The 19,138-nt window shown below is 36.2% G+C and overlaps 1 protein-coding gene across 1 annotated transcript in view; it reads left to right on the top strand.

The window, feature by feature from the left end:
* LOC129442165 (cadherin-18) overlaps positions 1-19,138 on the top strand; it is a 187,397-nt gene that overhangs the window by 60,404 nt on the left and 107,855 nt on the right. The window lies entirely within an intron of this gene.

The following is a 19,138-nucleotide window of genomic DNA, read 5'->3' as shown; positions in this document are numbered from 1 at the left end:
CTATAGTACTTCATCAATGATGTTCTCTCGCTCTTTCCCCCGTTATATTGAAATCGTCAACCATGGTGTCCCATAGAGCCGTACTTCACTCTATTTGATTTGCATGCGGTTTTTCAAGGGCGCAGCAAAAAAGTGAAGGCCAGCATTGCTGGGTGTCTAGCACCATGCCAAAGACATTGATCACTGACCTGTCTTGTTATGGTGACATAAACCTGCTGCCATGGCCAGGGCTTAGCCTCTGGGCCAGATCAAAGCTCTCAGGCTGAACGCAGGTGATTGATGCCTTCTGCTACAGTCTGCACTCTGGTTACTGTGTCATTCATATAGGCAGTTGCTTTGTTATAACACATGGAGCCCAGAGTCCCATTGTTGATGCATAATCTATGCATCCAGCATACAACTATATGAAACGCACACAAATAAGTGCAGTACAAACAAACTAAATCTTGTTTAGTTATAGAGTGTATATATATTTCTGTTATGATTGTGTGATACGGCAGGGGGACAGCTGTCTTTTATACTTACAGTATCATCCTATACAAAACACATCTTATCTAAGATGGGGCTTGATTGATAGTATCTACATGCCTTTTTACTTGCACTTATGTGATACATAAAACTGAAATGATACTATGCAAGGCGTTGTGCTAATGTTGGCAATGTTTTGCCTGAAACAGAGAAAATGCAATCTGTGCTCATTCTTCTAAGCAAGCTTAAAGTAATTTCCATAGAGCGACCATAATAAGAGACATTAAATAACAATCTACTATCAACATTTTTTTTTATTTTATGACTCTTCATATCTTTTACACACACACACGCACACAGTCAGAAAAAAAATGGAACAGTCTGTCACTTTAAAAAGGTCCTCATATAAACCATTTAGGTATAGATATTTAGGCTATACATTTGGTACTACAGTAGTATCTTTGAAGTATTAATATGACCTCTTTGGGCGCAAAGATGTCTTTATTTGAAAGGGTACCACTCCAGTGATGGCTAGGGACCCTTACCTGACAGTGCACACACACACAGAGATTCATTCATCATTATTTTCTGTACTCCTATTGGTGGGCCTCTGCAGCAGTGGCACTGCCAAATATCGCTTGGCTAAGAAGGCAAAGGCAATAAATCAGTCGTCTATATGCAAGTCAAGCTAAGACTGCTGATTTTGCCCTAAAACTAAATAAATGTTTTGGGATCCTGTTTATTTGTCTCAGACTATAATATGTGTTAAAAATCACTCAGTGTGCACATGTCTTAAAGGGTACATATCATGAAAATCTGACTTTTTCCATGTTTAAGTGCTATAATTGGGTCCCCAGTGCCTCTATCAGCCTAAAAAATGTGAAAAAGTTAAACCCAGTAACTTAGTTTTGGTAAACCATTCTCTGCAAGCATGTGAAAAAATGGGCCATTATAATTTGCCCCCCTTGTGATGTCAGAATAATACAACCCCTTAATCTGCACTATCCAACCACGGCACTGCCATTTAGTACAGAGATCAGCTTGTTTGCATTTATAAGGACACACCTCACACCTAAAAAGTAGCACTTTTAACATGCTACAATAAATAATCTGTGCGGTATTTTGAACTAGAACTTCACATACATACAGATTTTAAAAAATTCTTGTGAAATGTCCCCTTTAAGAACCTTTGTTAGGTATACAAGGTTTTCTCGCTTTTCTACCTTAACATCTTTGGGAGTTTTTTCACCATCGTCCTGCTTGCTTATTTTCTAAAATAGCTCCTTTGAAACTAAATACATTATGAAAAGTACTGTACAAATAAACCTGACTTGACTTGAGTTAAATTAGGTCTGGTTCGTAAAATTTACTTCATCATTTTTCAAGAACTTCCTCTTATTATCTCACACTAAAAGCAGACTTATAATAGTGACCTGCAGCTATAAAATGTCCTCTCCTAACATAGCATATGTAAGTAAATTATTCCTGTGGATATTATAGGGCCAATCATTAAGTTCAACAATAAAACTCTAATGGCCATCCTGTGGTTTTGCTTGCTCATTTATCTACAGCCTGTGATAGTATTGCAATATTATCCTCAAAGCATCATCTGCCATACATCACATAAGACATTTGGCCTGTGATGGCAGAAGAGATGAGGGCAGGAAGAGCATTAAAATTCACTACCAGCCCTCCAACTCCTGCATATCTGACAACAGTGCCTTGGGTTAGGACAAAATGGAGCGACAGCGAGTCAAAAAGGCAGTACTTTTAAAAAAGCTGGATAAAAGCAAATGCACAAAACTGAGAATGGAGAATAGGAAAGGTCGGATGCAGCGAGTGAATTCGAGGTCCCCTGAAGATTGGCATTCACAACAGCCTACTACTGCTTTGAAAATCTTGTAGGGGCAGACGGTGTGAGGACACAAACAGTGAAGAAAAGGATAGAGAGAGATTGTGATGGAAACTCTTCGTGAAATAATCAGCACATGTTCGATGCTCCCAGCAATGGAGCAAGAATGGGAGGAGATAAAAGCTTCAAAAAGGGACCTCTGTTCACATGAAGGAATGGAGCGGGGAGGAAATGGAGTGGAAGGGAGGTCACCATCGGTTTTCATATTCAAAAATTAAGCGTGTTGGGAATTGTCTCATGTACAGGCGCAGTTTAAACACAATTTCGAGATTGAAGTGTAATTTAAGAGAAGGGCACAGCGTTGTGTCTCTGATCTCTATATACTCAACATTCACAATAGGTCTAGTGTTTAGTGAAGTAAAGTAGCCAATAAATGCACCAAGATGCATGAAAGCTCTTTTTTTACAAAAAACAGTTAGAGGAAACCTACTGTGGTTATAGCTGTCATCTAGCTAAAGTGTGTCTATGAGACTGTTCAAACAACGTTTTCAAGACAGGTGTCAAAGTGCAAGTCTTTAAAAATGGCTTGTCGTATTAGTGTAAACTATGAAAATGTGAATCTATGAAAACTATGATTTCGTGTATGTTAAGTCAGTATTCAGGCACACACCAACAGTCCACCTCTCACCACTCTTAAAATGTCCACAATATAGACTGTTTCAACTTCTGGTTTCTGTTTGTTTAATAGTCTGACTAGTTGCTGAAACTGAACTAATAAACAAATAAACAAATACCTCGTTCCTATGTAATCTACTTGTTGTTAATTTTGCTTGCAATATAAATAAACTACTTTAAAAGGAATTTGTTCTTATTTATTCTTCGCAGAGTTTACCGGAAGTTACGAGAGGACCACGAAAACCGCTTGTTTATGTTGTTACTGCTGAAACCATCTATACATATTGTCATTTTTGTATGTGATTTCTCACAAGCTAAATAGTCTTTGTATTTCAGTCTTCTTATTTCTCTAAACTAGCGGCAATAAATCTGTCTCCAAAAGAAAGTTTTAAGCAAACCCGCAGACCACCTCTTTTTCTTTGATCAACAGTATTACCCTTGAAAAACAAGCAGGCTGTACAGAAATAAAGTCCTCCTTCGATCCCTGTCAGTATATTTGACATTAGAATCCATCACTGTCAGAAGAATGAGTTCAAGTATCAACCCTTTCCAAGGTTTAAGATGAAAATAAACAGGATATTTCAGTATTTTGAGATGATAAACAGTAAAAAAAAACAGATTGTGAGAATTACCATTTTTTATTTTAACATCATATATTGTACTAGTGATTAAAATATGCAAAATCACATAACAGATATATTCATTATATATAATACTTTCACTACTTTAAAAATTCCCAGTATGAAGAACAATGAACAGGCCGGTGCTATACATAAAGTCTTTTTCAGACAAATACCCCTTGTTTTATTTCAAGACATTGTACTTACATGATAAATTAGGTGCTTACAATGCAAAGCCATTAAAAATTGTCGTTGATGTAAAGGGATGTCATAAAATACTTGTCTATTATTTTAATGAATTAATTACAATTTTAATGAATTAATTTTTTGTATTGTTATAATTGGTTGATGTTACATTATTTCACATAAAAAAAGAAAACCTTTACATTCAAATAATAATAGAAACCCCTGCCGACCGCCGATTGATAGTTGATATTTAATGCCAGACCTCCACTTTGAATATGTTAACATGAATTTTGTGGAAAATCCTTAGCCTTATGTACTGCCGCCAGGATTATATTAATATTATATCATATTGACAGTGCGGCTGCTAGCCATTTTGGTGCCCTAAGCATGAATTCTTTAATGATGCCCCCTAATGTTCCTGTTCTCCTGATGAGTGATTGGTGTGTTTTGGGCATAATGTGCAATAAACCAATGAGAGTCTTATCTCTCACCCCCCTTTAAAAGCCAGTTGCGCTGGCGCCATGCCTAATCCCTATTTAGATGATGGACTTTGTAAACTAAAAGACTAATCGGAGGAAGAAAAACACCAGTTTAAGATTCATGTAAAATAATTATGTTGTTTTCATCTGTTTTGAAATGTTTATTTTTGGATTAAGCATTTTCTTTTAGTCGTGGAAGTAAAATAGCAGTTTGTATGGATATCCAACATCATCAAAAAATAATTTACAAGTATGTAAGAAAAGGTTTGTACTCTAAAATTACTTTATTTGTAATAAACAGGAGATAAAGAATTTACAAACGTGCGGAGAGCTGTTTCAGCACTTGGACAGGGGCGAGTTTTTTTTAAAGCATTACTTAAACATGTTTTTCATCTCACCATATCCACAGGTACAGAGTCATGTTTAACAGTAAAATCTATATTTAACTTAGCACCGAAGTTATAACAAGTAATGCACAGGCATCATTTCGCAGTTTCTTTATCTTTCTTTTCTCAGATCCTGACTCATGCTGTCTTTTCGGAGCCATTTCCATAAAAGTTGCCTACTGTCTGACAAACTTCGTCAGGCGTTCCAGCCAAGGCGAAGGCGGCATACTTTCTAGACTAGACTAGAACAATTAAATTATCGCTCCCAATTTTTTGTTTCGTATACATGGCTAAAAAGTGCCTAATAATATTTCTATAGGCTAATGAAATAATTTTGGCATTATATTTTTTTAGGCTATTTTTGGTGCCCCCTCAGCACTTAGTGCCCTACGCAAGGCGCCTGATACGCGTGGTGGGAGCGGCGGCGCTGTATATTGTATTGTATTGTATTATAATAATATAAAATCATATTAAAGCTCCACTGTGTACTTTTTTGAGTTAATTCTTAGCAAAAACCCATGTTTTCTTTCAAAAGTATGTGCTCATTCATGTGTAATTACTTCCACCCCCTAATCAAAGTATTCTCGTAAGTGTAGAATCTGCTATTTAAAATACATAAGGTCGAGTCGCTGGAGTGGCACATCCATGTTGTGCCTCCATCTTTGAAATACATTCGCCGCCGAGGGACATTCCTGAAATTCAAGCTCCGCCTTTTGCGCTTTCAGACTACACTCACACTGGCCACTAGCTGAAGCCTCCGGAGGTTGCATGTGTAGGCGGTAAACGCCATCAAGACGGTCTTATTTCAGAATATTAACAATTATAAAGCTGACAATTATTCTAAGTTAATTGTAAATTGATCTAATATGCTTATGACTTGCGAATGTAATGCTCAGTTAATTTAAATAAACCAGGCTTGATGACGTATGCAGCCCGGATATGCGACCTGCGTTAGACTGAATCCTTCGGCCGCACGCCGTGATAAACCTGCGATCTAATGCTTTGAAAGCCTGTTGAAGAACTATTCTCGAGGACATTAAAACAAGTCGCCAAGGAAGCGAAACAGGGATTTTAAACGACAACGCGACAGGAAAAACATCAAGACCAAAGTCAATATTGGAGTATTGTTAGTTTACCAAGATCATGAGACTCAAGGGACACAGAAGTTGCATACCTTCTCCACAGGTAATTTAGCATATTGATATTTTTCCTCACGTCCATGAAAAATGAGTGTCTAAGCTACGTTTATGGTTGCTTTTGTATGTGATTTTAAGGACATATCATGACAATCAGGCTTTTTCCATGTTTAACATAAATCTGTGTGCTTTGATGGATCACAGTCAAAGGACATTGCAAATTGTTAAATTTTTTTCATTGCTTTTGCTTTGTAGCTACTGGAAGCCATGTTAACAATGTTAACCTTGGCATGACACGGCCGGGCCACCGTACGAGTTAAACCGCGTTCCGAATGGGGGGGGGGTTAGAAAGTAATATTCAGTTGGTTGTCATATAGAATTTCACCGCTTGATGGGAGTAGATCCTACACAGTGGAGCTTTAATGAAAAGCACAAAAAGTTACATCTGATCACAAGATTGCAACAATTGATCTAAAAAGGTGCAAATGGATTATCACACATTGCATTTTTACTCTTTTAACACCACTTTTATATTTTCACGTGACAACTCTTTAGTTGACTTTTGCAGTTAGTGTATAAGCACTTTATTCATTTGCCTCGGTAAGAAAATGATGCAAAGATACTGATTTATGACAAAAAAATACAATGATTAATATAACTCTCCAGTGTTTATGCGAGGTTACCTTTGATCAAGTGATCAATGTAAAAACGAGGCTATTACTTTCTCTCACTGAAGAACGTTTTTTTTTTAATTTACAAATTCCTTCTTTCTGGGCTTTTGTCTATGACGGCATTCTGTAGAAGCATAGCCCAAGATTTTCTCTTTGTCGGTTAGTGCATTTTATTGCACAACAACTATCCAGTATTTAGGCAAAACTAACGAAAACACTAACTTTTTGTGATGACACATGAAACTATCAATTGAATTTACTCCTCAAACAAATTAACAGCAATTAATAGTGCTTACGAAATCAGGTGAGTGGAAGGATACCAGAAAAATTTTACAATTATTTGTGCCTTAAAAGTGACTTAATGCAGTGACACACTCAGAAGGTATGCATATATCTTGGGATATGCATAATCTAACTCTAGGTATATCGTCTCTAAAGAAAAGCGTAAATGTCAGGATGTTTTACGGGCAGGATTGAAAAGACTGTCAGTGGATAAAAAGAGTGTTTCTCATTCTCAAAGATGAATTTGGTGAAAATATCTAAATGCTTGTTCTTTAAAGGTATCATAAGTTAGGAACAGCTTCTTACAGCCGTATAGTCACTATGTTCTGTTTTTAAATATCTTGCAGACAATGTACACTTGTGTATACTCTTTTGTGTTGTTACACAGAGTATGCTCATTAGTGCAGTAAGTGTTTACAACTTTTTAACAGCCATTCCCATAGTTCATTTATAAAGGAGATTTGGTAATAAAGGATAAGCAAGTTTATTTAGGATAAAAGTTGTTACATCAGTAATGCTAGCAGAACAAACAGCATCCAATGCAATCTTCCTTTACAGTATGTTGACTGTAAAAGTGAGGCGCAACAGTGTTGTAATACTCCAGCAGGGAGTGAGTCCATTTTTTTCCCATGGGAAGCACGGGCATGAATTCTGATGCATTTCCCTTTCCAGAAGGGATTTGATTGCTCAGTGGTTTTGAATTATCTTCTCAGCTGTTAAACCATTCATAAATAAATGGATTTCTTGAATGAATGGATTTGGTTTACTGCTAATATTTATACTTTTTATTGCTATATAGTGTAATTCACATTATTTGTTTTGGAAATTTACATTGCTTGGTTTTAGTCTTTAAACTTTAAAAAGCCCTAACATTAAGAATAAAACTAAAATTTCGTCCACCGAACATTTTCTAGTTGAAAATGGCATTATCCAATTTGGCCGAAAAGAAAAAAACGAAAACAAATTTAAACAGAAAATAAATAACGCTTCGTTTCAGTCTCATTGCAGCCGTTATCACAACGTTGCACAGCTAAGCGCGACTGTGACAGCTGTGTGCAAATACTTAAAATGACACACAAGTTCTGTGTAACGCTCCACTGCCTCCCACATAGCAATTTTGTTACGGCCCACACAACCAGTTTTCCTCGGCCCACATACAACAAAAAGAACGACGGCCCTACAGTGGCCCAGATCTGGATTACAGGGGTGGGCCAAACATGGCCCACGACTGGCCCAAGTCTCAACCAGTTAATAGCCCATAAACGACCCATAACCTGGGTTCTAACATCAGTACCAATTCTCTGTCTTAAATTCAGTCATATCAAAACCAGCATTTAATCGGAACCTCCATAACCCAGCCTAAATTATGTGCATAAATAAATTACAAGAAAATAATTAGAAAAGTTTGCCTCTATTAATCAATTAGAGACAGGTCAAAAACACCAGGACAGCCTTTGATCAGCTTGTCGGTTCTTGTTGCACTGCATATAAATATAGCGAAGGTTATGATACAATGATTTTAATCTCTTTCAAAACTTTGGCGTGGAAAAAAGCACAGTAAAATATATTGTTTATAGACGGTTTCATTGGAAGCACGTGATACATGTCTGGATCCGAACTTTACTTCCGGTTTCGTTTTTTTTAATGGTCTGACTAGTTGCTAAACTGATCTCTTGAACAAATGCCTCGTCGAAAATAACAAATGTTTTGGTTTCCTAGGTAATCTATGTGTTGTTTTTTGCTTGTTATATAAATAAACTATGTTTAAAGAACTTTGTTGTTATTTATTCTTAGCGGAGTTTACCGGAAGCTACGTGCAGCCACTTGTTTATGTTATTACTGCTGAAATGGTCTATATCTACAGTAACATTTTGATCATAAACAATGATAGCTTTACCTACTTGGATCAGTCGTTGAAGTGAAGTCCGAAATCTTCACCAGGAATAAACTCCTGTTACCATGAAAATTGCACCAAAGTAAGTTTAAATAATAATCATGCATGGTACTTTTTAAAGCAACATTATCAAAACTTTAAAATTCAGAAAGAAAAACAGGGTCACTTAAACAAAAATATCTTCACAATGATCTGAAGGCATATGTTTGTGTCTGAAATTAGACAAAAATATTTTCCAAATATATTAGCTTTTTTAACTAACATTTTATTTCATTATTAAACAAAAAACATGTTATTTAGGATGATTTGCAATTAATTACTTTGAATAATGAAGAAACAGCAGCCACAGAGCCCAAAAAGGAAACACTGTTTATAACATCAAGAAGCTGCTAAATAAAATTAGTAGGCTACATTTCTTCAGATTTCAGGCAAAGAGTAACAACACTGAATATGAATAGAGTTATTTTGGAGCGTTTTAGTCACAACATAACTTATGGTCTCTCTCTCTTTTCTGTGAAGATTTAGAAAGCCTAAAACAAGACTGATCTGTGCCACATACCTCCCATATACAGCTGTCCCAAATGTTTTCTGCCATCATGGATCCAGTGCCATCATTGCCACACCTGGCACATACTTGGCTTACATGACATGCAGCATGCCAGCGCCGGCAGCATGCCAGCAGTGCCATCATGAGGCCACATTCGGCCCAACTTCGTCTGCTATGTAGGTTGTGATCAAGTTTTAGGTGGGCGTGTACACCAAAGCGTTTAAATGTGACTGAAAACCCCAGGCAGACACCAACTGTGGTCGCGTGCCAGCATTTCTTCAGCCAAGTGCTTTTGTTTGCTGTGATACGTCTGAAAAGTGACATTGACGAGCTGAGCGCTAATCCCAAAATTGAACATTTTTCAACATGGAAAAAAACCTGCCAGTTGCTGGCGTTTTTGAAAAGCAGGGAAGCTTGCTTCACTTCTGTACAGTGCTGTCTTTTATGTTTGTTTTGAAATGTCACTACTAGTAGATATTGCTGCTCAGTATTTGCACAGTTTCTTCTGTCTTTGTTTTTAATAAAACGTAATTGTTTCTGTGTCGTCTTCATGCGGGATCTGATCCTTTTAATCTCGAAAGCCCTTGATGAACAAACCATATACGCACATCAGTTTTTATAAAACCCATGGATATAAAGACCACGAATCTACAGCCCATATCAAGTTTATAATATCTAATCAAATCTCTCTTGATTTTAAAGCCTGGGTTTTATTATAGCCATTTTTTATGAACTCTAATTCTGACCTTGTAACTCAAATAGCCACCAGAGTGCCAGTGTCCAGATTAATGTTTCCTCTTTAGTGATCTCTGTCTCTCACAGCCGTTGGCCCGGCCATGAAAATAAATTACAAGTTGCGGCATCCATCCATCATGTTTAACTAATGCCAAAGTGTAGAATTTCAATGTGACACTTATCCCCAAATTCAAAAGATATGAGATGTGCGGTCTCCCATCTCATTATGAAACCTCAGGAGAACAGAGGCCATGAACAGATGAAGGCATTTTCTTTCAACATTGACATTCAATCAATGTCTAAGGGTGTGCTTAGGAAAAAACAGATTAAAGACAAACACAACCAGCAGGCAAGCAAATAAAAAAAAAACAATGTGAGGATGCAGATCAATTATTTATTCACTCACTCACTCATTCACCCACTCACAAGCATTTGATATTTTCCTATGATTTAAATGTATGTTTCTTTGGCCATTATATAGTTAAATTCTCCTGAAATTGATCAGTGATCTATCACCAGATGCCAGGTGACAAATGCTTAATGATGCTATTAAATTTCTCCAAGAGGAAAATGAAAAAGGAGTTTCCCTTGTTTCTACCGCAGACTCATTCTCATCTTCTGGCTATGGATTGGTGCTCGTTTTAAATGCGATGAGGAAGAATCCAAGCTTGGAAAAGCAACAGATTGTGGTATTACAAGGTGGAAGATAATCTACCGGCGCGTATGCTTCGCAGCCCTGGCTGAAATGAGAACTGCATATCAGGATAAAATGTTTATTTGTTGGTGAACATGCCGTGATAAAATCAGATCTTTTTGTCACTCATATATATATACACACCGATGTGCTCACAAATGCAGGTTGGGCATTGACAGGAAATGAGGGGCTATCGTGTTTGCCACTGTGGGCTTTTTCTCGATTTCACTGAGGTGTAACAGAGACTGTTGTGATTGTCTCAGCAGAGGCTGTGTTTTGTCACAGTGGTATAAGAGCGCGAGTGCTGTGTTGCACCCTGAATGTCAATAAGCTAGTGGCCTCTGACTAGCCCACTGTCTAACGGACCATTACCCGTTGTGATGAATTCTGTGTCTATGTCAACACTTTGACCCTGCACAGTGTTTTGATGTCACTTGTTCACACGGTGTGAACTTCGCATTTATTGAGAATTAATGTGGTCAGCGTGACTAGAATCATTCAATGAATTGCATGTTTACAAATTATACTCACCAAAGTTCCTTTCAATTCAATTATAATTTGAAGTTTGGACTACAGCCCTCTAATTCCTGTTTTAATGACATCAGTAAAACAGTTTTTTTGACTAAACTCTGCCCACAGGAATATGTCAGTCGCCAGCTAAGCTAATGGCAAGCTAAGCTAACGGCAAGCTAAGCTGCTATCGAATCACAACACCAAACTACACAATCAGAACTTGATACGTATTTCTGAATAGAAGAGAGCACTAAGTTAAGCCATTAGTCCCTTTCACACATACAGTCTTTACTGGTAATTTACTGGTAAATTGCAGTTAACAGATCATGTGTGAACAGAACCTTTCCGGTAAATCAGTGCTCCCAATTTACCAGTAAGACAGGTTGTAAGATTACCAGTAATTTACCGGTAAACGCTGTGTGTGAACGAAAATTATAGGATTACCGGCATTTAGAACAGACAACGTCAGACCGCGCTGACAGCTTCGGGCCAATCATAGCGTTTTAATACAGATGACGCGTTTACCCCCGCACTGTTTACTGACGTTTCCACACACATGCTGCTTGAAAGTTGAGCACACCTGAAGTTTACGTCCACATTTCTTCACCAAAGTTGTTTAAAACAGCTTCCCGCCGAATTGCCGACGTCCTTAGCACGCCCTCTGTGAAGCCTAAAGTGCCAACAGTACTGTTGTTAAAAACGCATTTCGGTTTGACGTCGTCTCATTCAATGTTGTTTGGTCATGAGCAACTTCGCGACTGTTTACCACAGACATGAAAACAACAAAATACGGACCGTGGATATGAACGACGTGGATTGTTTACAAATACAACACTGAGCTCGCCGCGTGCTACAGGTACTTCCGCTTTCTCAACGAATTTACCGGCATTTTGATACTGATGTGTGAATGATGTCTTACTGGTAAAATAACGGAACGCCACTGCGTGTGTGAACAGCACATTTTTGTATTTACTGGTAAATGCATTCTGGTAAATTCATGGTAATGAAAGAGGCTAATGTCAGCTGACACCCGAGGGGTTGAATAAAAACCCCTAGGAGATAAAACCTCCCGATTGGAGGAAAAAGTCCTAGGAGGGAAAAAAAACCTTGAGGGAGAGTCAGACATAGCTGATTCTATAGAAAATATATGAAGAGTTTGGTTCCAAAACGCGATAAACGCCATTTTTGAAAAAAATGAGTTACTGCCAAAATCAGTATTATATCAGGTCAGTAGTTAAAAGTAAATTCTTAATTTTACGCAAAATCCAATATCTGCCGTGTTATTCTCTCATCTTTTCTCCCCCTTTTCCCAAAATGCGATAAACGCCACTCATCCTTTTTTACAGAACGCAATAAATCCATTTCTGATATTACAGCCCACCAGTCACGCAATGTAAACAAGCAATGCCAGCGCGCTGAGTACACGGAGTCCTAGTTTTCCTCATCCACTTTGTACTTCGTGATCAACAAACAAAACAAAATTATACTTTAATTGCATTGCTAAACCTGTGATGGTTTTCTGTGACGGGAAAGAAACGTAAGCTATCAACATCTAATAATTTACGCGAGAGGCACTCGGAGACGGGTGCTTGTTCTCCAGACAGCATCAAGCTTCTCATGCTAAAACATTGACCCCAGAGGATCTTATGAAAAACTTTACATTATTTTACTCAAAGTCAACGAAAATCGAGCAGGACCAAAACATTTTACAGCTGATCGCTGTGAAAAATGTAAAGAGACGACGTCAAGTATAATCGCAGCAATGACAGTTTTCTTAATATAACAAAGTAAGTGTTTTGGTTAATGCTATTAATGTTTATTTTTTAATCATTGTATACCACTAGTCAACTAAATGAATATAAAATGGTAAAGATGAATGCACATTTATACATTGATTAAATAGATTTATAGCAATTGAAATAAAATAAAAATAATTCATTTTTATAATAAATCTTTGAAAATCAAGTTATGGATTTGAATATTTTATATGTTTTTATAACCTAAAGATGCTATGTGAAAGTTTGTAACAGAAAATAGTGTTTTTCATCTTGTCACTTTCTTGGTATAGAAAACACGTTTTTACCGAAATTTGTCAAAATGGATTTATTGCGTTTTGGAACCAAACTCTTCATATATTATATAATAGGGACAAACAACCCAACATTTTGAGTTGAAACATCCCAATTATAAATTAAATTATAAACCAATGAGTTGGGTTTGTACCTTTTTGACCCAATGCTGTCTTTATAAAAACATAGCATTTTAAGTCTGTACAGTAGTTATGTTCCAGTCCTGTTTCTTGATAGATGTCCTGCCATTGAATGTGTACTGTGGCATTCAAAAAAGTGTATTTTTTAAGAATTTTTGCCTTCGGACTAAATACTCACTGACACTGTGTAACACAGATGCCAGATCAAGAGATTGGATAATGGGCCTCTGTCAAATTTATTTATTTTAAGTCATGGCCTTCAGCTGCAGGGTCTGGGATGTCACGTCTCTTTATTTTAGGGCTAGGACATAAACTGATCATCCAGCCAAATATATTTACCATCACAGGCCTTCAAACTGCTGACAGTTGTGATGTTGTCTGTCACTAAATGCTAATCTACTTCTCCATTTCTCATGCAAATTACTAAGTCTAACTTGATATGTTTAAAGTGATCAAGTGGCCATATGGATACAAGGCTTTGTATTTTTATGCATTTAACAGACACCTTTTCTGAAGTGATGTGAATTCAGGTTACATTTTATCAGTATTTGTGTTACCTTTGAATCCAGCCCATGATCTTTGTGCTGCTACAGGAACACTGCAAAGTAGCCTACATTACCTACTATAAGTGTCATGAATGTAGAAATTAGAAAAGGTTTATAAGACATGGAAAACAAAACCTGTTGTGAATCAACAAGACAATGACAGGTTTATTATTATATTAAACTAAACAAACTTTAACAATAAGAAAACATAAACTTGACAAAACCTTACTGGGCTACAAAGACGTGGTAAGTATTACAAACACTTGCACACAGCATGTGGTGACAATACGATGACAAGGATTTTTTCTGCCAGCACAAACATTCATTTTGGCATTAAATAAGGACTATTTACAAAATTTTACTTAAGACGCGCAGTGAATAATTAGCGCTGAAAAGGTATGGGCTAGTTATTTTGACACTGTTCTTTTTGGATATGCATTTTAAGGAGTTTCCCTTTCAGATGCAAAATTTATAGGAGGAGATTATTTAAATGATTCACGCAGCATGATTTACTAAGGTTTGTGTATGTGATATTAGGTATTTGTATCCAAGTGTATGGTGAGATCGTAACAAGGGCATGGTGAGCTTGAACCTGCTTACGTCACGAGTTATTTTTTGGACCCAACATCCAATAGAAAAATTCAGCTGCAGTAGCCACCGTTCAACCTGAAGAGGGCAGCACTCAGACGTTTTTACACCATATATTGTAGAATTGAAACACTTTATATCCAAATGTCAAAAATTTTACTAAAATCAATGAACAGCACTAATAAAGCATCATTCTTACAGATCATTAACTAAAAAAAGTTGGTTTAGGGTTTAGTTACTCTTTGAATGATTTTGCGCTTGAAATAGCAGTAATTGTAGTTGATAGGAGAAGGCATGGCAGAGATCAGAGAGATCACTATGGCTTTGTTAGCTTGGATGTCTGTGGTGCTGAACTCAAGCACAACAGGTGTTAGTAGATCACTCGCACCTCATCAGCTCTGCTTATTTGTGACCCGGAACTAATTTGCACTGCTCTTAGTAGATTGCGTTGGTCATTTTGGAAATCAGCTGTTGCGCCTGTTATTTAATTTGAGCCTTTTTAGTAAATTACCTGCAGATATTACCACTCCCATCTATGCTTTTTTGGAATTGCGCTCTCGTTCTAATTTGCCCTGTTTAGTAAATCTGGCCCATTGGGCGTGCACACCAAAGCTTTTACGCCCGTGGCCGGCACGTGTTTTCAGTTGTTTTCAATATAAGCTCAGTGTTTTTCAAAAAAGCCAGCAGCTAGCTGTTTTCTTCCACGTTGAAAACCGACGCTCTGCGTTTTTTTCCGGGCCGAGAGTTGAAAAATATTCATCTTTGTGTGAAAAGCTCCGCTAGTCAATGTCAGTTCTCACACGGCCGTCCAGCCACAGTGGAGGAGAGGTGGGACATTACCACAGCAACCAACCGGATCACAGCTGAAGTATCAGAGCTACCAAAGCGCTCAGCTGAAGAAAGCTGGCACTCATCTGAAAAACAGCTCCCATTCAGTGTCCTCCAGGCGTTTTCAGTCATGTTTAAAAGTTTTGGTGTGCACAACCCCTAAAACAAGGACAAGAGGGCAGAATCATAACACCAAAGTATAGCTCTTCCAGCCTGGTTACAAACATAACATGCTTCAAAAGACAAACATGATCTAAATGTTTGATTTTTGGCTCATGATACAAATTATATATATAAAACAAATTAAATTCGCTAACTTGTACAGTTTTTTATGTAAGAAGCCTGCAATTATGCCAAAAAACATCTTTGAGTTGTGCAACTCTATCTCCATTTTGAGTAAACCTAACATTTCAAAGAGTCATTAGTCATTGAGCTGAAAAAACTGAAAACAAACTTTAGCGGTGCATTTTAGCAAAACACTGTTTAGATGTTCAGATGTCAAATGATTTATGATGCTGTTGGTTGCACTATCTTGTTTTAGCTATGTAACGGGAAAGACTACAGCAATTAGAGCCACTAGGCTTGACAACTCTGTTGAAAATTCATTCACAACAGATTGAGATAAATTAACTGCCACAAGAACCGTGCTGCAAGAGGCTTCTGGCTGTGCAGAAAGAAAGTGATGTCCACCTGTTTGACTGCAAAATGTGCCGCTGCAAAGCTCATGGCTTAAAATGTTTACAAAGATCCCCCGTAATTTGCTGGGATAAGTGATCCTTAAATCAATAATTCAGAAAAGAAAGAACAGTGCTGCACAGCTTTTTTTATTGTGAGGGCTCTCGGTTTTCTCTTTTTATGTTAATGTCTTTAATTTTGAAGTCGTAGGCTATGTCATTTCCTTTAGTAGTCTTTAGTTCATGGTCTTGTTATGGGCCATTTCTCAATACCAAGAATGCCAAATTCGGACTTGCATACTTTGAAGTTTGGACTTGCAGAGTACTTGAGGTCGTCATTCAGTCTAACCAATACATGCAGCCTTGGCTATTCTTATTTTAATGCATTTTTAAAATATAACAATGTTTTTGTTTTCGTTTTGAATATGTGGTTCAGGCAACACATGCATATGCTGATTTACTTAATGCATTTATTACTAAATAAATTCTTATATAAAACACAAACATTTATTTTACAAGTACAAAAGTTTGTATAACAATGAGTTAGTACATCGTTAAGATTATTTAGAAAATATGTAATTTAAGTTATGAAACTTAACTTTAACCTCAGCTCAAATGATAATAACACATATCAGACTTCATAAAAATAATAAAGATAAATAAATAGCAATAAATAGAATAGTATAATACTAAAAAACTGCTGGTTAGATACATCTAGGGAATATTCCACATTTGACCATCAGACACCAAGAGAAGGACTTGCCGAGATGAGAATTCCCTCGATGGTGTTAACAGACGGTGCTGACCACCCGCTGATCATCGGGTACTTATCCAAAACCGTCGGAGGACATTTTTAAAAAAGCGCTATCTTTACTAACTGACCAAAGATTTAATATTTATTCATCTATATTATTGACTAAACAGCTCCTAAAACGACATTTTATGAAACCAAAAGTGTAATATTAAAAATTGTGCGGGTTTTCAGCTCCATTGCTGTTGATGCAAAATGCATTCTGGGAAACTTGGCTGTCATACTGTAAGTACACACAAGTCACATTCTGATGCATCCTCAATAAAAGGGGCGCATCAAAAACATTTAATGGACTGCTTTTTACATTTATATATTTGCATTAAGTTTCTTATTTAAAGAGTTCCATCCTCTTTAAAAAAAATTCTAAAAAGGTTCTTCTCAAAGTTCTTATAACAACAATTTCTGTAGAACCATTTTCCACTAATTGACCTTTAATGCAGCAGGAAGGTTCTATGGTTGTTAAAGGTTCTTTGTGGAACCATACAGCCTGACAAATAATCATTTTGGAAGCTTTATTTTAAAGTATATTATATTATATTATATTATATTATATTATATTATATTATATTATATTATATTATATTATATTATATTATATTATATTATATTATATTATATTATATTATATTGAATTAAAATGAAAGTTTTTTTTACTTTGTTGATCCTCTAGAGCTTGAGGTATGATAGAATAAAATACAATATCTTATTTACCTTTTTTAAATCCATACACATTCAGGGCCAGTGAATTTTTTTGTCTGTCTTACACTGCTACACATGTAGAAAAAAATCAATAAAGCATAGTGCTGTGATACAGAAACCCCTGGAGCAACCTGAGCTTAAGTGCCATTTAAAGAGCTCAAGGGTGATAGCTTCAGGATCACAATTTCTAAAATGTTTAACCTGTAGGCTTTTGGTTATCTGTTACTAAGCACCTGCCCACCACCCCACAAAAATGTGAGTAAATTCCAGTCATGTAAGAAGAAGAACATTCTCTCAGTTACTACATACTGCTACATCAACAAGGGGCTTCATGCAGTATACGACTTACATAGGAAAAAACATAAACTAAGAAAATATGATTATGATGTATCAATAGCAAAATAAACCCAAATAAATTGACTATGTACCTAATTCGGTATAGAGCTAATGAATTATCACTTTTGCCTTGGCAGTTTGGGTCATTACAAAGTTACCTATGAAGTTTTATCTAAAATCTTTATTCAGATTTTAAATAATAGTTATTTATTAAAAATGAAGTATTTGTCAAAATTATTCTTATTAGTACACACTAGTGTATATATATACTAGTTTTAGTCTCCACATGCTAATTTTAATAGTTGTTTTACACAGAATTTCTTGAGGTGTCAAATAGGCAGAAGGTACACTAAGTTAAATGTCAAAGCAGTGACATGTTAAATGTTAAAAGTACTATACATCCATTTAACAAACACTGTTCAGATAGGATTCATTCTCACTCAGGAACTCAAAAATAATGGTCTTCTTTGCTTCTAAAAGCAGCTCTTAGAATGGTATCAGGTCACTAGACATACCCATAATGCATTGCCTTTCCTGTCATTATCACACAGTTATTACTCATAGTTGGTTGCACCAATATAATACATCCAGTTGTGTGCATGGGTATTTAAATAGAACAAAGGATGTAATTGAAGTTTTTGATGGTCTTTGTCATTAAGTCTAATCTCAGATTGAAAGAATTAACAGTGTAGAGACTGTAGATCATTTGTTTAATAATAATCTTTTAGTTCATCATTGCCAATATAACCTTCATTACAAAATATACATATTAGTTAAGAGTACTATTCAATATTTTCTTCAAAAATATAATTCTCATTGTTGGCGTTGACAGATAAGGATTAGACCTACAAAATAATCCTCATGCTGCACTACTGTATATCTGAGTGTAAAAGGAGTGCCTGCTCAAAAACAAAATTATTTTGAAAAAGTGTAACAAAAATATTCAAAGAAACAGCCTCTTTTACAATATTCCCACAGTCACAAAAACATTTTCACCACATTAACCCAATTCAACATCCGCTATAATGTTTTTTTCAGTGAATATAAAACCATTTCACATACACTCTTAGAACGGATGTGTTAAAAACAACACAATCAGTGTTAATTTAGGGACCAAACACTAAATGTGTTGTCCCAGAATGCAGACATCTCTGTGTTATTATTGGAACAACACATTTTGTGTTACTTTTAACACAATTTGTGTTTTATTTGAACACACAATGACACATAGTGTTAAAAGCATTAAAAAATTGTAAAAAATTAACACATCATTTCTTAGAGTGTATAGGGTTGAGATGTTTATAGTAGGG

This window comes from Misgurnus anguillicaudatus, chromosome 2 (genome assembly GCF_027580225.2).
Source record: "Misgurnus anguillicaudatus chromosome 2, ASM2758022v2, whole genome shotgun sequence".
In the NCBI taxonomy this organism is placed as follows: domain Eukaryota; kingdom Metazoa; phylum Chordata; class Actinopteri; order Cypriniformes; family Cobitidae; genus Misgurnus; species Misgurnus anguillicaudatus.
This window is presented reverse-complemented; position numbering and strand designations above follow the sequence as displayed.